At 48.6% G+C, this 22353-nt stretch overlaps 1 long non-coding RNA gene across 1 annotated transcript in view; it reads right to left on the bottom strand.

The window, feature by feature from the left end:
* The window catches only part of LOC125932043 (uncharacterized), a 275833-nt gene that overhangs the window by 12692 nt on the left and 240788 nt on the right, over nt 1–22353 (bottom strand). The window contains exon 8 of the long non-coding RNA XR_007460523.1: nt 1909–1979. This is a non-coding gene — a long non-coding RNA (uncharacterized LOC125932043). The remainder of the gene's footprint in view (nt 1–1908; nt 1980–22353) is intronic.

Genomic DNA, 22353 nt, shown 5'->3' with positions numbered 1-22353 from the left:
AGACCCCTATGTTCATACTGTTGTGGGTTGAATGGTGGCCCCTGAAAGATACATCCACCGGGAATCTATGAATGTGACCTTATCTGGGAAAAGGATCTTTGCAGAGGTAATCAAGTTAATCGAGATGAGCTCATCTTAGATTATCTGGGTGGGCCCTAAATCCAACAATAAGTGTGCTAAGACGAGAAGCAATACAGAACCTAGGGATATGGCCATGAGCCAAGGTGCCACCAGAAGCTGGAGCAAGTGCAGAAAGACCCTCTCAGAGCCTTCAGAGGGAGCACAAACCTGCCGACTCCTGGACTTCAGCCCAGTGATACTGACTTTCTCAAAGACCATGTGTACATGGTTCCTGTCTGCCTCCCCTAGTAGAGTGTGCACACACAGAAGGCAGGGGCTGTGTCTTTCTCGTTGTTTTGGGCCCAGCATCGAACACAGGGCTGGCACATAGTGGGTCGTCAGTAAATGTTGGCTGAGTGAATGAATGGGGGCATTATTGGCAGGAGTTCATGGACCCGTGTGTTTACCAAGCATTGTCTGTCTATAGACAGATTTGCCTTGCATATTTATGTGGCTATTTGTCTTTTTGTGTTTCTTGATCGGTGGGTGATAAAGCATCGCTAGCTGTTATGTGAAGTCTGCAAAACGTTTTAATACTGGAGTAGAGGTAGGAATGGCAGACGAGGATATGAGGCCCAGCCCTGTGATTCTTCCTTCCCATCATGGCCTTTTCCTAAGCCAAACTGGAAGGGTACCAGGGCGCAGCCATCAAGCCCAGCACAGCTTCTAATTGACCTGGCTCCCGACCAGCCCCTCTCAGCCAAAGGTGGCGCACCAGGCAGGCAGTGGTGGCACTGGCAGCCCTGCCAGCAGGGGCCAGAGAGGAGCCCTGCCAGCCAGGAAATGTCCAAGGAGTCTCCAGTCCCATCTGGTCACTTCCTCACCTTCAGTCTCCTGGTGACGAGGCTGGTTGAGAATCTGTTGGCTGGGAAGAGTCTAGTCAAATCAACCAGTTCACAAGCGCTTTTCCCGCGGCCCGCTAGAGGCACCTTTGCACTCAGTTCATGGCAATAATTTGTAATTTGCTCAATTCCTCCTTGTAGGTATTGGTTCCAGGAGGGATTCTGAAGACAGGCTTTTGAGGGCTGCTATGTGTCTTACAGCAACCCAGCAATCCCCCCCCCCCCACCACTGGGGCCAACATGCTAGCTAAAGAGAAATGGTTTAGACAACTTGCTTTAAATAATCTGGCAAGTGAATCTCCTTTCTTTATTCATTAGGGATATTTGCACCTAAATAGCCTCTTTGTGTCCTGAGATTTGGGTCCCCAGCCAAAGCCTGCAATGGGACTGACAGGGCCAGGGCTCAGGAGGGAGGGGAGACGCTTCTACAAAGCCCAGAGATGTGCCTGAACCCCAGAGCCTTCCTCTGCCTCCAGCACCCTCTCTAACCTCAAAGTTGCCTCCAAGAGTTTTAAGCTCTAGGCTGAGATCCGGGGGGAGGTTCCTCTGGCCACCGAGGCCAAAAGCCAAGGATATGGAGTTGGGTAGCTCTCGGATCACCTCCTGGCTTCTTGACTGGCCAGCAGAGGGGCTGCAGACAAGCCCTGTCCTGGCTCAGTGGTCTGCAGAGGCCCGGACGCTAAGAAGAAAGGCAGCAAAAGCTCTACCGGGGAAAAGGCAGGCTTGCGGCAGGCGGGCGCTGGTTTTACTGTGCCTGTGGCTTGTGGCCTGTGGCCCCTGGGCCCTCATCCAACTGTGCTGGGACCCAAGAGGACTCTCTCAAGCGAACGCTTTCTGAAATGAAGGCCGAAAGAAGAAGAAACATGCCCTTCCTATGCACTGTGTTAACTGAGCTTCTTTCGTGGAACATCATTTTCCTAGGGCCTGTAAAACTCCTTTAACATACCTTTGATTGGAATTTTATTCATTTTCTTGTTTCACAGCCTTCTTCTCTCACCCATGTGTTTGCTGATGTATCTGATAAGAAAACAAAAGGAAAGTTTCTCTACAGATTAGCTACATTTTCATTCAGTTTGTTTTATGAGCAGGAAAAGTTTAAATATAAAGCCTCCAGATTACCTGTATTAATGAGATGTTTTACATGAAAAAACACACAAGAAAAGAAGTTGCAGAGTCTAATATAAAACTCATCAGGCTTTGATTTTCTGCCACCAAGCTATTCAAAAAAAATAATTAAGACGCGAACAGTAAACTGAGTCTATGCGTAAATTAGAGCTATCAAAGGCAAATGTTTGCTTTTAGATTATGACGTATGTAGATTTAGCCACACACTATCGGCTTGACATGTTAATTGAGCTCCAACCTGAGATGTACTCAGGCGCCCTTGGATGGGCCAGGGTGGAGGCACAGGGGAGCCCAGGCAGGGTGGCAGGGGCGGCTTCCTTCCCTCCAGTAGCTCTGAAGGCCAAGACCGAGCAGGCGGAACGCCTGGGGCCCAGAACGCACAATGCAAGGCAAACGAGACCATTAGAACTGCCAGACTCCACAGAAAACGCCCTGCCAGGAATTGAAATGCACATTGCTGGGTGCCATTAGCAAGGCAAAGAGATCTCCTGGGAGGGGGTGCCAGATTTGGGTTGCTTTTCTCCTTTTAAGTTCTGAGATGCTTACAAGCCAGTCTTGCTCCAGGAAGAACTCAGTTATGTCTACACATGTCCTTAAACTGTCTCCCATTAGTAAGCTGCAGAGACAGCAGCCAGTGCTACCCAAAATAACAAGCAAGCCCTGGCAAATTGTTAAAATGCTTATTGATAAGCATCCCAAAACATCGCCATTATAGCAGACCAAACACAGGGGCCTCTGAGACACAAACAGCTCTCAGTGGAAAAGCCTTAATATTAGGAAGTTTCCCAGTTGGCTTCAAGAAGCTAGGGTCAGACACTTGCCAAGAGCCCTGAGCCTGAGCTCAGGCAGGAGCGCAGGAGTCCAGTATCCAACTGGCCAACCCCTGCTGACCGCCCCCATGCTGACCCCTTGGTGGCCTCACTCCCACCTGTCAGCCCCTCTGGGATCCCAGTGGCAGGATCAGGGCGCATTCAGCTGGAATGGCCCCCCCTCAAAGAGAGGCTCATCTAGCTCCACTTTCCACACGGATCCCATGGGGCCCTTGGCCTGGCAGCTGCGCAGAAGCTGGACCCGGGTGCTCGGCACCTGCTCAGAGGCGGGGTGCAGTGCCGACCACAGACACCTTCAGGGATGGGGCAGGGGGAGAGGGGGCTAGTTCTAGGCCTGTGAATGCCACCTTCTTGCATACAGGGAAGGAACCCTGGCTCTAGCCTTGTTCACTCGACTCTCCCAGTGGCCTCTAGCACTTTCTGCAAGGGAGGTTGGTGTCCCCATTTTCCCAGGTGTGAAACCTTTACATGATTGCTGTGACATTTTTCACGGGCTTGTACTGTCCTTTGCTTATACTGATCCCCAGCATGCACAACCCCTCCAAACTGAGGGGGTGCAGGCATGGGGACACCCACCACCCCTGGCAGCTACTGTAAGGGCATCTCAGGGCCGCACTTTGCACAGCCTCCCACTCCAGCAGTCTCAGCGAGGTCTGTGACCACTGATTATTTCTTACTTTCAAGGCTGGAAACACACCAACTCTTTTTATCCACAGATGCATGGCTGTCCCTGGAGGGTTAAAATATAAATAGCAGTTTCCAAGCGCACTAATAAATAGATGAAGCTAGGCAAACAATCTTTCAGCTGGCCTCGCAGCCCTTCAGTGGACCCTCTGCCCACCTGCCTTGCTAATGTGCCCACCAGTTTCTTTGGGCATGCTCCCATTCTGCTGAGGCCAGACAGAGCCTGGTGAAGTGGGCTAAAAATAAAATGAACAAGAGGCAGAAAACAAGCAAAGGACACTGCCCAGGGACCAACCCTCAGCCCCAGAAGCCCACACTGGGTAGACTAGAGGGGCCTTGGACTGGCATTGCCCTGGTGGGGGGGGGGGGAGGACAAGCTAGGGATGAAGCTCTTTATCAGCCCCACAGTGGAAGGGGCACCCTGTCCCTGGAGCAGTACTGGGACTGAAGGGGTGGAGACAGATGGGCCCAAGGCTGGCTTGGCCTCCCATCCCTGTGCATCAATAAGGCAGCCAGGGCTGACCCAGGGTGGCCCAGGGGGCCCTCGCATGCCTGAAACCTGGAGCCCTGAGCCGGCCAGTCTCTGAGAGCCTGTGGGAGGGACAGGCAGGGCCTGTCAGGTCAGCCAGGTCCCCAGCCCAAGCTGCTGACAGGTGGGGGAGGCCAGGCCCACAGGGGGCAGGGCCTGTAGCCAAGGTAACAGGCAAGTTAGGGCCAGCCCGGGGTCTCTGTGTCCTTGGCCAGAGCTCTCTTCAGGGTCTGTCCAGGCATCCATGGTCTCCAGAGAGAGGACCTAGAAGTCCCATCCAAGACCACCAGGAGCAATGGGTCTGAGGCTGGAGCCTCTGGGAGATTTTCTCCTCAGGGATTCAGTTGGCTTGGTGTAGTGATCCCACTCACCTGCTGAAGGTGGCATCTGTCCAGCACACGGGCCCCGAGAACACAGAGCACGTCTCAGAATTAGCCACCCTGGTCCCAAGTTGGCCCTGGTGCCGACTGGTGGCACTTTTCCAATGGGTGCCCAGGAAAACCATGGGTGCCCTCCTTCCTCCCCTCTTTCCGTGGCCCCTCTTTCTCTCCCTCACCTCTCCCTTCCTTCCCAGGCTGTCAGAGGAACCCAGGCACGGGGCCTCAGCCCCAGGTCCCCTTCACCTCCTACCTGAATGTCTGTCTGTCCCCGACAGACCTTGAAGAGCGGGCTGCTCCCCCCAAGTGGGAGGGCACTGCCATTTGCAGGCCGGTGGCTTCCCCAGCCTCCCCTGGTGCTGGGCCTCTCAGCAAAGGACAGCAGGCCACTCGTTGAGCCGCAGGCAGGTCCCTGCCTGGCGGAGGTGCACCCAGGGCTTCCGGGGTAACCAGTGGCTCTAGTGGCAGAACCCCGCCTGCCAGCACAGAGATGGCCCATGTCCCCAGTGTGGCAGGAATGCACAGAGGAGACAGACGCAGGCTGCAGTCTGGGGGCCCCCCTTCCCACCGAGCCCTGACCTGGTCCTCCTCAGAGAGCCAACTGGGCGGGTGCTAAGGGGCAGAGGACTAGCCTTGGAGAGTGAGACCTCCATGGGGCCAGCCTGGGGGTGCAGGCACGAGGGCAGGAAGAGGCTGGCCAGGCAAGGGGCCGTGGTCCCCACTCGGGGTGGGCGGCTGGGCCCCAGAGGACCTCACCCCTGGGACAGCGCAGGGGCCTGAAGCTCCAGACTCGGGGTTCCAGGGCTCCACAGGGGTTTGGGTGAACCAGAAACAATGTGGAGGACCTGGTGGCCAAGGTGACAGAGGAGGTTGAGGGTGTGTGAGGGGCCGTCATCCCTGGGGCTCCCGGGCCCTCCCTCTCCCCTCAGTGCCAAAGATGTATGTCCAAGCATCTGCTAGACGCGTCCACCTGGATATTCCTTAAGCTCCTCCAGTGGACTATGACCAAACCTGAACTTCATCACCACCCCTCCCCACATATATGGATACCACTGAGGAGATGCCCGCAGGGAGTCCCCCAGGCTCTGGAGCCCAGATCTGTCTTCCTAATTCCTTCCCTGGCTCCTCCCCCAGGCTCACGCATGGGCTCCTCAGTCTTAGGTTCCACAGCTGGATCTTTTGCCTCTCCCCTTGGATCTCACCTCTGGCTTCCCACCTAGCAATTGTGCCACAGCTACCAGGTGCCAAGGCTGAACCCCTCTTGGGGCTTGGTCTCCCACCTCCCTTCCCCATGCACTCTCATCATATCCCCCTGCACTGGTGGGAAGCTGCTTACATTCACCCTTAAAAACTGAGTGGCTTCGCTGAGCCTCCTTAGGGTTGGTGTTTGGCTTGGACCATGCTACACTCACACTTTTTAGAGAGTGAAACTCAGTCAAACCGCAGAAATAAGAGATAAGAGCTTGTCTGAGGTGTGTATTTACTTTGTTTTTTGTGACTGGTTCTGGTGATTTTCTAGTAACCAGCTGTTTCACTGGTCATAGCCCTTTACCCTAAGCTGGTTCCTCCATGCAGACACAGTCTGTGTGTCAGGAAGGGTGCGTGGTGCTGCTGGCCTCTCATGGGCCTTAGTGGCATGGACCCAGAAAGGACAGTCCAGCCACCTGTGGGATCGACTTCCATGAAAACAGAGACATGTTTATGACAAGGGTGGCCCTGTAGTCCATTGGACCACAGCCCCACCTTTCTTGTTTGGTTTCTGGGAAGCTGAGTTTGGAAGGGTCTTGGCCTTTGATTTCTTCTTTTTTTTTTTTTAAATTTTTTTTTCAACGTTTTTTATTTATTTTTGGGACAGAGAGAGACAGAGCATGAACGGGGGAGGGGCAGAGGGAGAGGGAGACACAGAATCGGAAACAGGCTCCGAGCCATCAGCCCAGAGCCTGACGCGGGGCTCGAACTCACGGACCGCGAGATCGTGACCTGGCTGAAGTCGGACGCTTAACCGACTGCGCCACCCAGGCGCCCCGGCCTTTGATTTCTTCTTGGACTACAGGACCCATCCACTTCACAATGTAAAAAGAAAAGTTTGGGAAACCAACCTCCAGACCCTTGCCTGTGAAAAGGCCGCTGTTCTGCATTCCTATAAGAGTTGCTGACATCTAGAAGCAAACAAGTCTGCTGAGAGACAATTAGGCTGACGCAGGCCCTCCGGATTTCCATTCCATTCCTTTTTAACTGCCTCAGTGCCAGCTGAACTGCCAGCCCTGGGAGGTGAAATTGAACCCAAGGATTTCCCCAGCTATCTGGAATGAAGTTTCCAAGGCTTTAATTAGAGTCCCAGAATGTCAAGCCTGCAGGGGCCCTTGGGATCAGCTGGCCTATCCCCATCACAGAAGTGACAGCCAGACTAGGAGGCCCAGCTTGGGGCCCACCCCTGCCTCCTTCCCTGCCAGGGCTTTTGCTGTTTCACCTTCTGCTACTGGTTTTTCCTCTGTGTTAGTCTTTTCGTGCAGACACAGCAGGTGCCCAATAGGTACTCGGGAAGGGGAATCAGAGATCCTCTGCAATTTCCCAGGGTGCGCTTGGATCCACTAGGTGTTCAGCCTTCTCAGTAAGTGGATGGCAGATTTCTTTCTTTAGACCCCGACACGGCCAGGAGAACAAGCAGCACTTGGCTTTGAATGCTCCTGGTGATCTGCTCTCAATCTTATTTGGCAACATTCTCCTGATGTCCTGCATTCCTGTATGCGAGACAACTCTGTTCCTTGAACATGCCAGGCGATCTCCCACCCCTAGGCTATGGCTCCCGCTACTCCCTCAGACTAAGATGTTATTCAGTTCTAGGTATCCACCAACACCCTTCTCTCTTACAAGGTCCATGCCCAGGATTCCCTTTTCTGTGAAGCATTTCCAAAGAGTTCTACCACATTTCTCCCTTCTCCCCCCACAACTTACTCATTTATTCAATATTTTAATGGGCACACACTGTGTGGCAGGCAGTGTTCTAGGCACAGGGGCTACAGCAGTGAAGAAGACCAATAAAAGCCTCTGCTCTCACGGAGCTGACCTTCTAGTGGGGAAGAGAGGCAATAAACGAAAGAAGTAAATGATGTAGTATTTTAGAGGTGGAATTAACTTCTCCTTCTGCACTCCCTGGCTCTTCCTATCTCCACGTTACCCTTATTTCCTTCTGCCCTGTGGTGTGGTTCCCTTGTCTATTCTTCTGTCTCTCACTAGGAATGAGCTCCTTGATATGAGGGGCCATGGCCTGGTACACTCTGCAGCCCTCTTGGCATCAGGCATACAGCAAACACTCAAGAAATGCTTGTGAAATGAGTGAGTGGATGAGTGAGTGAGTGAGTGAGTGGATGAATGAATGAGTGTGTGTGTGTGTGTGTGTGTGTGAGTAAATGAAGGAGTGACCGAATGGATGACTGAATTGGTGAATGAGTGACTGAATGAGTGGATGAATGAACAAGTGAATGAGTGAGTGAATGGGTGAGTGGATGAGTGATTGTGTGGGTGGACGAATGGATAAGTGAGTAAGAGAGTGAATGAATGACAGGGATGAGTATCTAGGTTAGGATACTTGTATTGTTTTGGCTTTTCTGAAACAAGACTTCTGCACTTGAAAGCTGGATGGCTTGGGTGTAGGGTTTCTCAGGCCCAGAAGCCAGCATTGGCTCTCATGCCAGGGAACAGAGAGTTGGCTACAGAAACTCAAGATGACAACATCGTGGCCTGTGCCACATTTTAGCTTCATTGGACGATGGACTCTGTCTTTCAGGGGAAGACATTTCCAGGGGCCTAGCCTTACTGACTCGGCCCCTCATGCCCAGGACATGCTCTCACAGCACTTTTGGCTTCCTGGCAAGCATCAACAGTATTCAGAATGAGAGGCTCTTAGGGGCACCTGGGTGGCTCACTCAGTTAAGCATCCAACTCTTGCTTTCGGCTCAGGTTGTGATCTCACAGTTCATGGGATTGAGCCCTGGCCTGGGGCCCATGCTGACAGGGAAGGGCCTGCTTGGGATCCTCTCTCTCCCTCTCTCTCTGTCCCTCCCCTGCTCATGTGCACTCTCTCTCAAAATAAATAAATACACATTAAAAAAAAGAATGAAAAGCTTTTATATTTTCATATAGAAAAAGGAAAAGTAAACACCCACAATACATTCTTTGTTAAATATGTGCTGGAATTAGCTGGTTATTATGTTGCCAAATCCTTTGTAATTATTTGCCAAAGATTTTCATATCATTGCTAACCAAGTGAATATTATCTTAAATCTTCATTTTATTTGATGTTTAAGGGATTAAGGGAATGATTTTATGACCTAAAATGTGAATGGTGTCTTTCTAAAAATCCAACTGGTGGTGTAATTGAGTTGTGAACACTATTGTAGTCATCTTACAATTGATACAATCTGCTGTGGGACTTGATTTTCTCAAGAGACTTGATTTATCTGCTCTTTATACACATCCAGTCTCTGTAAATATGCTTTTGGCTTTTCAGTAATACTATTAGAGGAAGGTTGCTATGCATTTAAACAGACCAGGCCAATAGAAAAAATAACATTTCAAGCATTTACAAAGTATTCAATATACCTTTTATTTATTTTTTAAAAGATTTTATTTTTAAGTAAGCTCTACCCCTAATGTGGGGCTCAAACTCACAACCCTGAGATCAAGAGTCACACGCTCCACTGACTGAGCCAGCCAGGCGCCCCTCAATATTAGATATATTTCATGGTGTTCCATGAATTAGCTTAAGTTAGTTTTTCCTTTAGTTTTGGTCACTATTTTTGTTGCTGCTGGTTTTTTTTTTAATGTTTATTTATTCTTTGGGAGAGAGAGTGCAAGTGGAGGAGGGACAGAGAGCAAGGCAGACACAGAACCTGAAGCAGGCTCCAGGCTCTGAGCTGTCAGTACAGAGCCTGATGTGGGGCTCGAACTCACAAATCATGAGATCATGACCTGAGCTGAAGTTGGACACTTAACCAACTGACCCACCCAGGTGCCCCACGTTGCTGCTGTTGTTTTAATCTGGGTGACTTTTGCCATTGGAAAGGTAGTTGCTCACTTAGCAAATTGTGTGTTTTAGGACGTCCTTATGATACAGCTTAGTTCAGACTGCAAAGTGAATCCATTCAACACTGCCTAGGGGGTCTGAATATGGCTCAAAGTCCCCCTTCAACCCCCAAAGCCCAAAGGCACGGGTCGCGTGTTAGTGCTCAACAGCCTGGCTTGGGGGTTTTGTGCTTGTCAGGACCACTCCAGCTCTCTCTGGAATACCAACTGAACTTTCAGGACTGCGTAGCAGAAAAACACACTCCCCCAACTACTTTATGGGTCTCTTTCATCAAACCAGAATCATCTCTCAGTTTCTGGGCTAGAAAGCTTAGCATCATCTTTCAGTCTCCAACTCCCTTCTTCTTCCCCTGACTCATAACAAAGTGCCATCATTTTAACTTCCTCTTCTAAATGTCTCTTGGACACATCCCTCCCTTTCTGTTTCCACTGCCACCTCCTTCATCCAGGCCACTATGATTCTGTGATCTCAGCCTTGAACACTCCAATAATCCCATGCATTCTTTCTTCAGCCCCATGCTCCCCTATTGAGACCTGACTTGACTCCCCATTCACCCTCCTAAGAATCAATCTATTCCATTCCCTGACATGCTAGGGAACCCCGTTGCCCCCTATGCCAACTCCAAGCCTTTCCAATTGATTTTCAAGATCCTTACCTATAGTTCCTTAACTAATATAGCTATACCCAACCTTTAGCCTTCTAATCCCTAATGAGCATAGCCTGGGTCAGTAGCTGTTGACATCTTTATGCTGTGGTCTTAGTATAAAGCTGGACAGACAGGCTGATGGAATAGAATCGTGAGCCTGGAGACAGCCCCATGCACAGATAAAGTCTGATTTATGATAGGGGAGACAGTGCACAGGAGTGGGGAGGGAATAGCCTTCTCAATCAATTGTGCAGGGACAATTGGGTGTCCATAAGGATAAAAAATGAAATAGGGTGCCTACTTCACATCACACACAAAAATCAAGACCAGGTAGGTTAAGAACTTAAATGTGAAAGGTAAAACTATAAAGCTTTCAGAAGATCATAAAGGAGAATATTTTCATGACTTAAGGGCAGGGAGAGATTTCTTAAACACGGCATGAGAAACACGAAGCATAAGGAAAAGGTGGACATGCTGGACTACATTAGAATGAGGGGAGAAAAGTCAAAGTCGTACACACAGAAACAGAGTAGAAATGTGGTTGCCAGGGGAATGAGGGGTGGGGGAAAATGAGGACAGGTTAGTAAAAGGGTACAAACTTTCAGTTTTAAGATGAGTAAGGTCTACGGATCTCATGTAAAACATGGTGACTATAGTTGATAACACCAGATTGTATAACTGAAATTTGCTAGGAGAATATAAATTCAGTGTTCTCATTAGAAAAAAAGAAGGTACATAAGTGAGGTGATGGATATGTTTTTAACTCAGTTGTGGCAATCCTCTTATAATGTCTACATATATCAAATCACCACATTGTACATTTCAACTATATTACAGTTTTTTTATTTGTCAATTATACCTCAATAAAACTGGGAGGAAAAAGTATCCCCATCAGACTGGGAGTTCCATGGGCAGTGAGGCCAAGTGGAATTCCAGGTGCTAGCACAGGCCACGTCTCAGGGTAGCCCCTCAGGTTGATGGAATTAGGAGGCCTCTCTCAAGAAGTGCTGTCCTTGACCTGCTTTAGAGGAGATGTCTGTTGATTCCAGAGCTACTGTGTCATCCAAGCGCAATGCTGTGCTTTAAGGGGCTTCCATCTGAGGCTCAGGGTGGGGTGTATGTAGTTCTAGGACACTACCTCTGGGGACACTGCTGGGAATGTAGCTTGGCGCTGGCTGGCCACAGGGTAGCTGCTGCCCACAACTGTGGTCACCTACCTCTTTGGGCCACCTGTGGGCATATTTTGGCTGGCCTTCACCTTCATCGTCAGCACTGTTTACTTTTTGCCCCTCAATCTACTTTCCCTTTAGCGTCTTCTAGCTTATTTTACTATTAAGAAAATGTTTTCTACTTTTTAATTTTTTCCCTCTCTTTTATTTATTTTTTAAAAGCTCTATGCAGGGTTTGAACTCATGACCCCTAGATCAAGAGTCACACACTCTACCAATGGAGCCAGCCAGGCATCCCTGTACTTTTTTATTTTTAACTTGTTTTGACAAAGGATGGGCAATGTCAGCATGAGGGAAGCAACTTTGAGGAGAATTTCTTGTCTAGATAAGGGAGACAGGGGGCCCTTGGTGGAACCCCCATTTTGACCCCAGGGCACTCCTTAACTACCAAGTTATTCTGCTGGGTTCTATTTCAAGCTGCCTGCCTTGGACAATTGTCTGTTGGCAGCCCAAGGAAATTGCTAGATAGTGCTAACACCTACTGATTATGGCTGCCCAACAAGGGTTTCACTAGGGGGCCCATTAATGATGATCAACTCCAGTAATATGGGGAAGGCAGTGAATTGGGAGGCCAGCCCCAAAGGGGCTTCCTAGGGTTGCCCTATACCTGAAATCCCTGGGAGGGTGATCCCTAAGAGGATTATAGGAATTCCTTAGACAGAAACCAGGTCCCAGAAACACTCTTAACTGTGTAGTCAAGACCCATTCAGGCATGGATTCCCAAAAGAACTCCCACCTCTTCTGAGGCCATGCTGCCTGTGACTGGCATTCTTCAGGTAGTGCTAATAAGCACCTTGTGAGTCATTGTAAGTGCCTCCTCCTTCCATATAGCAGGTTGAGGAAAGGACCACCTCCTGCAGTCCCCAAAGGTCCCTACAGTCCCTACAAGCCCTTCATGACACACATTCTTAGCAGAAAATTCCTCACTCCATATGTCTGTCCAATTGTAACCTGGAAGGCTGACTTACTTGCCCAGCATCCCACATGACCACACATCATCACCAAAAGTAGAGACTAGGGACTTGAACTCAGATCCCTACCTTTTGTGAAACTGAGTGCTGCTGGCCTGTTCACTCACAGATGTTTTGTTCTGGCATGTTCTCTCATCTGAATTGAGGTCAAGTTTAAAAGAGATGACTATGATGGTAATATGGAATGGGATGGAGAGGGTACAAGAGATGGGCTACATTAATAAGTACTAGTCTCAGTAACATTTGTTTGTCATGGAAAGAAAGGCACCATCCTTTCTCTAAACTCCAAGGAGACACTGTTCCAGGAAGGGTTGCCATTTTGTGAAGTATCCCACTCCCCTGTTGATGATCTCTTGTGAGGCCCTGCTACCAGGGTCCCATATCAAGCTGCAAGACACTCCTCTTGTTTTGACAATCTCTATCTTCCATAGCACAATATATGGAATGCTCATATTTGGCCAAATTGTGGATGCCACTCAACCTAGTTTGCGTTATTCTGGCAGGTTTTTCCCTTTCAAAATGGAAGTTGTCAGAAGGTTATAAGAACAGACAGGCTCGTGGTTGGGGTATAAAAACCTGGAACTTTTGTGTTCCCATCTGGAAAAGGATGAACAGTGTTGGGAGAGGGGTGTCCCTCCTGAGAGCCTGGGCTGAACTTCCATCCCAGCTGAGAGAAGGACACTGGGAGGAAATCAGGACCACTTTCCTTTTGAGTGAGGGGCAGAGAGACATTCTTCCTGCTGGGGGCTGAGTTCAGGAAAGGGGGATAAGTGGGTAGGTTAACTCACAAACTCCAAGTCAGTTACTGAGGGGCTTAGCTTAAGGATTTCCAAACAGTGCACAGAGCTTTCCAGACACACAGTGGCAGAGCATGAAGGTATTTCATAGGCCTGAGGCCCGCTGGGATCACCAGGTGGTAGAAGGGAGGAGGAGTTAAGTGGCTGGGGCTGTGAATCCCAGGTGCAACCACTTTGTTCAAAGCAGCATGAATTACAGCTCTGTTGAGAGACCTGTGGCCTCTGGGCCCAATGTGTCTTGCTTCTCAGAGCCCGAGTCAAGGTTGTTGCCCCTTTTCCTGCTACCACCCCAGTCCACTGTGTCATGAGGAGGTGTGGGCAGTTTGGGCAGTATCAGGACCAGACCTTTGGCATGGCCTTTGCCCAGGTAGCAGTGTGGTTTCTATAAGGGGCTCCCTGGGAATCAGATATCAACATACAGTAATGGATCTGGAGAGGAAGAGAATGGCAAACTCCGCATAGCGATAAATGGACAGACGTGTGTAAACTAATAAGAGTTCCTTTGGGGATTCCCAGAAATACTCAAGGGGTATATTAGTCAATTTGGGCTACTATAACAAAATCTCACATAGTGGGTGTCTTACATAATAAACATTTCTCAATTCTAGAGCTGGGAAATCCAAGAACAAGGTGTTCGGAGATTTGGTTCCTGTTGAGAGCCCTTTTCCTGGTTTGCAGATAGTTGCCATCTTGCTATGTCCTTACATGGTGGAGAGAGAGAGAGGGGGAGGGAGTGTTCTGGTCCCTTCCTCCTCCTATAAGGGCACTACTTTCATCACAGAGTTCAATCCCCATGACCTCATCTAAACCTAATTACGTCCCAAAAGCTCCACCTCTAAATATCTTCACATTGGGAGGTAGGGCTTAAACATATGATTTTGAAGGACACCAACATTCAGTCCCTAACAGGGGGTGAGGCAGGAGCCTATGTGAACAGGTAGGGGCAAGAATAGGGCTTCTGGCTTAGTAATGTTCTTGGGACCCTATATCTAAAGGCAGGTGAGGCCCTGAACCCACAGATTACAAGGTGATGTGAAGTCAGTGAGGAGGAAGTGAATACACAGCCTGCTCAGGATGATGGAGTTTTCTAGATTTTTAACTCCTGCTGTTTCTTGCACTAATCGGTTATAAACAGTGGCTTTGCTTTGTGCCAGTCAAGTGAAACCAGTACCTCGGTGCCCAGAACCCCTTTTGGTACAACTGTTGGCCAGTGGGGGCCACATGAGAATCAAGTGACTTTTGGAAAATGTAAGTGAAGCAGAAGCCAGTGCTGTGGCAGCTTGTGCACAGTGTCCTTGATCTGGTGGCTACTCTTGTTGACATGGGGTGGGTACAAGCCCCGCAGCTGCCTCAGCCCCAGCCAGCTTTCCTCCTTCAGTAGGGCCAAGTGTGACTGCAGCTCTTGGTGAGGGATGCCAGCTTCCCTTACAGGTCACCCATGGTATCCAGGTTGGAGGTGGTCAGGGACAGATGGGACTACCAGTTTGTCTTTGTTCTTGCTCATGCCCATTTTCCCTCCTGTCGGTCTGGGTGATTTAAAGCTGAACACCTGATGCTTAGAGCCCTCTACCAGCGCCCCCCCCCCACCCGCCCTGCCCAGGGCAGTGGGTCCCATCCTATGAAAACCCTGTCATTGTATAGCATCTTGACCATGCTGCTTCAACTGAACCCTGACTGGTGCATAGACACCCCAAAAGAAAGAGTGTTTAGAGGTCACAAGAGTGGATGGTGGGCAGGCAGAAATATACAAAAACACAGCATCCCCTAAGGAATAAAATTACTTTGTATTTGTCACCGCAACCCAAAGGTGCATGCAGTTTTTTTTGGTGACTTTCTTCTTCAGCTTTATGGAGGTTTAATTGACAAATACTTGTTTATATATTTAAGGTGCCTAACTTGATGTTTTCCTACATGTATATGCTGTAAAATGATCACCTATACTGCACTGTATACTTGAATGTACTTTACAAAGCCCAACTCTCAGTAAAAATAGCTTTTGTTCTTCTAAGGTGTGCTTGGGATTGTTTAGAGGATCTTGAGCTTACATGGTCGTGTGAATGGAGTCCTGGGTGGCAATTGCCACAGCCCAGCAGCCAGCTTGGAGCGTGTGGGTTCAGGTCAGGAGATCACATGTTGAATTCTAATCCTTCTCTGTTCTTTATCATTATAAGATCTTAACATGTGTCCTGTCCCTAATTTTAGGCCTCAATTTTCCCACATGCACAACGGCTTGTTTGGATACATTGGTGACTTTCAAACACTTTTTACTTTATTTTTTATTTTTTTATTTTAAAAAAACTTTTGATAAGCTCTACACCCAACATGGGGCTCAATCAAACTCATGACCTGGAGATCAAGAGTCACATGCTCTACCAACTGACCCAGCCAGGCATCCCTCAAACATTTTGATAGTAAGAAATATGTTTTGCATCAAGACCCAATACAAGTATACATACAAATCACTATAAAGTGTAACAAAAGTTTCATGAACCAATACTTAGCATTACTACTTAAGATGCTGCTATAGACTGAATGTGTGCTTCTAAAATTCATATGTTGAAATCTAACTCCCGAAGTGATGGTATTAAGAGGTGGGGCCTTTGGGAAGCGATGAATTCATGAGTGTGGAGCCGTCAGGAATGGGATTGGTGTCCTTATAATAGGGACCCCTGAAACCTCCCTTGCCTCTTCCTTCCTGTGAGGACACAGCAAAAAGATAGCTGTCTATGAATCAGGAAGTGGGCTCTCACCAGACACCAAATCTGTTGGTGCCTTGATCTTGGACTTCCCAGCCTCTAGAACTAGGAGTAAACTGTTGTTTAAGCTGCTCTGTCTATGGTATTCTGTCACAGCAGCATGAATGGACTACGAAATTGGTAGTGAGAAGTGGGGCGCTGCTGTAACAAAGCTCTAAACATATGGGAGCTGCTTGGGAACAGGTAATGGGTGGAGGTTGGAGCCTCCATTGTCGTGAGTGGGAAAGATGGGTGTTGGAGAGAAGGCCTCAGATTTATGGATGGAAAAGGCCATTCTGATGAGATCTCACATGAAAATGAGGACATGTTATTGGCAATTGCATTCAAGTATTAAAGTACAGTATTGCTGATCATTTTACAGCGTATATATGTATCAAAACATAAAGTTATGCACCTTAAATATAATGGAAGCTGATCCTTGTTATAAAGTGGCAAAGAACTTGGCTGAATTGCATTCATGTTCTAGTGTTTTGTATAAGGTTGAACTTGTAAGTAATGAAATAGGATATTTACTGATGAAATTTCTAGCAAAGTGTTGAAGGTGAGGCTTGGCTCCTCCTGATGGCTTATAGAGGAATGTGAGAAGGGAGAAGGGACCCAAAGATGGAATTGTTCAGCAAAAATGAAGCAGAACTCAAAGACTAGGCAAATTCTCAGCCCACCCAAATTGGAAAAAATGAGAACCCTAAGAGTGTGGCTAAGCAACCCTTTGATATGGAGATTAGCAGGGATGTAACCTACAGACCATAATCAACAAAGGCTAGGTAGGCATAGAGATGGGGTGTCACCAGCAGAAACACAGCCAGCTGGGACTAAAGGAGACAGAGAAAGGGAGGTCAAAGTGAAGGAAGAATGTTGGACTTCTTAGACCCTTCAGGACTGAAGCATAATGCTGTTCATCTGCAAACATGCAGTGTTCTTCCCGCAGGTTCATGGTGCACACACCAGGCAATGGCTGTCTATACCTGGGTTTCAAAGGACAGGGAGGCCATGAGGAGCCATGACTTGGGGATCCAGCCCTGGAGAGCCTGAGAGCACCAGGAGAGAGCTACCTTGGGGACAGGGTCCAGGCAGAGAGCTGCTGTGGGCCATCTCAAGGAGCCAGAGGGTACTGTTGCCAGCCCAGTGGGCCTAAAAGAGCATCAAGCCAAAGGGGATTATTCTAGAGCCTTAAGGTTTAATGTTTGCCCTCTTGGGTTGAGATTTACGTGGGACCCATTTACCCCTTCCTTCTTTCCCATTTCTCCCTTTTGGAAGAGGACTGTCTATCCTATGCCTGTCCCACTACTATGACTTGTTTGCTTTTGCAGGTTCGCAGCTGGAGAGGAATTGGCTTCAGGATGAACCAGACCTTGGGTCTTGCTCATAGGTGATCTAGATGAGGTGTAGATGAGCCTTTGGCCTTAGACTTTAGAGCTGATGCCAGAACCAGTTAAAACCTTTGGGGCTGTTGGGTGGAAAGAATGTATTTTGCATATAAGAAGGACATGAATTTGGGGAGACATGGGCAGAATGCTATAGACTGAATGTGCCCCCCCAGAATTCATATGTTGAAATCCTAACCTGGCCTTTGGGAGGTGATGAGGTCATGAGGTGAAGCCCTCATGAATGGGATTTGTACCCTCATAAAAGAGACCCAGAGAGTGGCCTCGACCTTTCTGCTTTGTGAGGACACAGTGAGAAAATGGCCATCTGTGAACCTTAGCAGACAGCAAATCTGTCGGTGCCCTGATCTTAGACTTCCCAGCTTCCAGAACTGTGAGACATAAATGTTTGTTGTTTAAGCCTCCCCCGCCCCCCGCCAGGGTAGAGTATTTTTGTTATAACAGCTCAAATGGACTAAGACAATGTACTTGAATATTATTTTTTTCTTTTTATTCTGTTTCATGTTTCCAAATATGCTGCTTGAGACTTGCAAACTTGATTTTAGGACAACCACATGTGGGTCACAAGTTGCAGTTTGAACAACTAACTCTAGATGCTTCTAGTGCATTCAGCCAGCTCCCAAGCTCCAGGACACCATGGAGATTTTAGAGGCCTGTGCTGGTAGCCTACCTCCACGTGGCTTCCTCTGAGTGTGGATGCCTACAGGGGGCTGTGTTTTCCCTTCTGTTGGAAAGGCAAAGACATTCACTCCCTGCACCCCACCCCTGCAGAGGGAAGAGCCCAAGACCCTAAGGATTGGACCCTGTGGCTGGTCCTATCTGCCGCTGTGCCTGGGACTACATAGCCCAGGAAACCAGGACTCCCCAGGGAAGGCATTGACAGTACTCACTTTTGGCCATTGCTTACAACTGCTGTGACAAAGTAGGCACTGGCAGCAAGAGGCCATGAGCTGGGCCAAGGAACTCCGGACAGAGCATCACTTTGACCTAGGTAAAAGGCCAGCCACTGGACTGGGGAGTTCAAGGTCCTTCTAGCTGAGAACGTGACTTGGGCCTTCCTGATTGGGGAGGCAGGAGAAAATTACAGAGAATTCAAGTACTTAAATAAGCCAGCAAGGTTTGACCTCTACCAATGTGGCATGGGTGCCGTCCGTGATGGTCAGTTTATGTGTTACCTTGGCCAGACCATGATCCCCAGTTATTTAGTCAAACACTAATATGAGTTTTGGTATGTAGTTGTGGGGAATATGTACAACTGGTTGACTTTAAGTAAAGAAGACTACTAACTCTTGATAATGTGGGTGGGTATCATCCAATCAGTGGAAGGCCTTCTGAGGAGGCTTCCCAAAGAATGCTGCCTCCAGACTATATCATCAACCCTTGACGGAGTCTCTAGCCTTCTGGCCTGCCCTCTAGATTTGGGACTTGCCAGTACCCACAATTTTGTGAACCAGTTCCTTAAAATCCATCCATCCATCCATCCATCCATTCATCCATGCAACCACTCACCACCCACCCACCCACCTATCCATCTATCTATGGCCCACCATAGATATGGCCCACCACCCACCCACCCACCCACCATCCATCTATCACAGGCTCCATGCTCTGTGCAGACCCTGACATGGAACTTGATGTCACAACTGTGAGATCATGACCTGAGCTGAAATCAAGAGTTGGACAGACTGAGCCACCAACGTGCCCCTCAAGCACTTATTATAAGTCACACATGAGGCTAAGCATGACATGACCCCCATTTTAGGGACTGGAAGTTTGGGGCACCAGGTGGTGCTGGTGAGGGGTGGGTGGGGGGTCAGACAGTGAAGGGCATAAAGGGAAAGGGACCAGTTGGGGAAAGAGACTGGGAAAGAGACCCTCAGGGTTTCCCCATGTTCTCAAGATTTGCCCTTGGGAGCCACTCATCTCTTGGCTCTGCTTCTCTGAAGAACCTAGATAAGCTGAGTGATTACTCTGTGCTCACTCCCAGGACACTGATCAACTATAGCCTCACAGCTTTATGGAGGTTTTGGCAATGTTTCTGACCAGAATTAATGGTTAACATTTACCTGCACTGTTCTGACAGTGTAGCTCTCTTCCTGGTGGCCTGGAGGCAGCTGGAGAAGATGGCAGATGAGGCTTGGGGGCAGGGTGAGGGGCTCTCCTCTCAGCAGTAGGGGCTCCTCCACCTGATATCTCCCTGGCAGAAAGGGGACCTGAAATGGCAATAAGGGACATCAGAAAGTTCAGGACTAGGTGACATCAAACAAGTCACCTCTTATTTCCAAACTTCAGCCTCTTTGTGTGCAAAGCAGGGAAATACCCGCCATCCTGTCTACCTGCGGGGTTGGTGGTAGTGATCAGAATCAGAAACGAGATGACAGAGGGAAAGTGCCCTCCTGCAGGGGGCTCAGGGCTGCACTGACCCCTCTGGCCATGGACACTTCCGCCTTTGTGGGCATCTTCCTCAGTAGCAGAATAAATAACAATTATAGTTTACAACTGTGTTGGTATAAAGATGATTATGTTGGGGTGCCTGGCTGGCCCAGTGGGTTGAGCATCCAACTCTTGATTTTGGGTCAGGTCACAATCTCATGGTTCATGAGTTCGAGCTGGTGTTCAGCTTTGCGCTGACAGCACAGAGCCTGCTTAGGATTCCTTCTCTCCCTCTCTCTCTGCCCCTCCCTCTCTCTATCAAAATAAATGAATAAGCAGGGGTGCCTGGGTGGCTCACTCGGTTGAGCGTCTGACTTTGGCTCAGGTCATGATCTCACGGTTCATGTGTTCAAGCCTTGCATTGGGCTTTGTGCTCTCAGTGCAGAGCCTGCTTTGGATCCTCTGTCTGTCTCTCTCTCTCTCTGCCGCTCCCTCACACGTGTTCTCTCTCTCTCAAAAATAAATAAACATAAATAAATAAATAATAAATAAACATAAATAAATAAATATTTAAAAAGATGAGTATGTTCGTTCATATTAATGTATATTAATTCACATTAATAGTACATATTAAAATATTTTCTTCCTCCTAAAAGTTCATTGTTTCCCTTCTGATTTGAAAAGAAATTAAAATATTTTCATGAGCCCCAGAAAGCATCATGGCCCTAGTACCTATTGCTCCTAATGGAGACATAGGCCCTGAGACCCCTGCCAGTCCTAGGAGAGGCTTGGAGAATGTCCAGGCCATGGAGGAGTAGCCTTCTCCCCAGGAAGAGCTGAGTCAGCACAAAGAATAGGGTGGACAGCTGCTTTTCATCTTTGTCATTAAAAAAGTCTATTGAGTCCTGTGGAAGAAGACAGTCTTACAATTTAGATCATCAATTACATGGGAAAAAGCAAGGTCCCTGAGAAAAATGAGCAGTGCTTTTTTAAAAATTATTTAAAGTCATTGTAATTGTCACTGACTCTATCAAGCACTTATTGTTTTAAAGTTTATTTATTTACTTTGAGAGAGAGAGAGAGCACAAGTGGGGACAGGGAGAGAGAGATGGAGAGAGAATCCAAGCAGGTTCTGCACCACAGTGCAGAGACTTGATGCAGGACTTGAACTCACCAACCGTGAGATCATGACCTGAGCTGAAGTTGGATGCTTAAATGACTGACCCATCCAGGAGCCCCAAGCACTTATTTTTTTTAAGTTTATATATTTATTTTGAAAGAGAGAGGGAGAGAGTGCATGCACGAGCAGGGGAGGGGCACAGAGAGAGGGAGGGAGAAAGAATCCCAAGCAGGCTCCATGCTCTGTGCAGACCCTGACATGGAACTTGATGTCACAACTGTGAGATCATGACCTGAGCTGAAATCAAGAGTTGGACAGACTGAGCCACCAAGGTGCCCCTCAAGCACTTATTATAAGCCACACATGAGGCTAAGCATGACATGACCCCCATTTTAGGGACTGGAAGTTTGGGGCACCAGGTGGTGCTGGTGAGGGGTGGGTGGGGGGTCAGACAGTGAAGGGCATAAAGGGAAAGGGACCAGTTGGGGAAAGAGACTGGGAAAGAGACCCTCAGGGTTTCCCCATGTTCTCAAGACTTGCCCTTGGGAGCCACTTTTTCTGATGGTTTAATAAACTTGGAACAACAGCACAGAACCCAATGCAAAAGTTAACATTTTCATTAACGCTTTCAGGAAAAGAGCCAGCACTTGCCTCTGATTTTCCTCTCTCAGTGGCTCCCCAGACCAACAACAGAGGCCATCAAATAAGAACATATTTTATATGTTTCCTGCTCTTGAACTGAATTAGGATGACCCATGTGGGGAAGTCTTCCCAAAGGGAGTGAGCCAGGGCCGGTGGGCCCAGTGGTGCAGTGGGACTTGAAGCAAGACAGGACTGCTGTTATCAGCTGCATGTTATGTACAAGGACACAGCAGTTCCAAGGGGCGAAATTGAGATAAGGAGCCGGGCAGTGTGACTCCAGACAGTCCTGACTTGCTCACTTAACTGGATGTCCGTAAGCAGGTTACTTCATTCCCTCGGAGCTCCCTTTTCCCTGCATGGCACTGGCTGCACACCTACTGTGTACCGAGGCCTCCACATACTGTCTCATTGAAGCTGAGCAGCCTTCAGGTGTGCTGGAAGGCAGAGAGGCACAGATACCCAAGTGCTCAGGACTGGCAGGCTTCTTGCCAGTCCTACAGTCTAGCCCATCTGCTGCTTTGGACCCTCAACTGGCCCTCCCATCATTCTGCCCCTGCTTTTAAAAACTGTACTTAGGGGCGCCTGGGTGGTTCAGTCGGTTAAGCGGCCGACTTAGGCTCAGGTCATGATCTCGCGGTCCGTGAGTTCGAGCCCCGCGTCGGGCTCTGTGCTGACAGCTCAGAGCCTGGAGCCTGTTTTGGATTCTGTGTCTCCCTCTCTCTGACCCTCCCCTGTTCATGCTCTGTCTCTCCCTGTCTCAAAAATAAATAAAATGTTAAAAACTGTACTTAATATGGGTGTGTATGATGAAATCTGTCAATCACCATTTTAAAGTGTATGA

This window comes from Panthera uncia, chromosome X, assembly GCF_023721935.1.
Source record: "Panthera uncia isolate 11264 chromosome X, Puncia_PCG_1.0, whole genome shotgun sequence".
In the NCBI taxonomy this organism is placed as follows: Eukaryota; Metazoa; Chordata; class Mammalia; order Carnivora; family Felidae; genus Panthera; species Panthera uncia.
The sequence above is the reverse complement of the archived record's forward strand: the minus strand, read 5'-3'. Positions and strand labels throughout refer to the sequence as shown.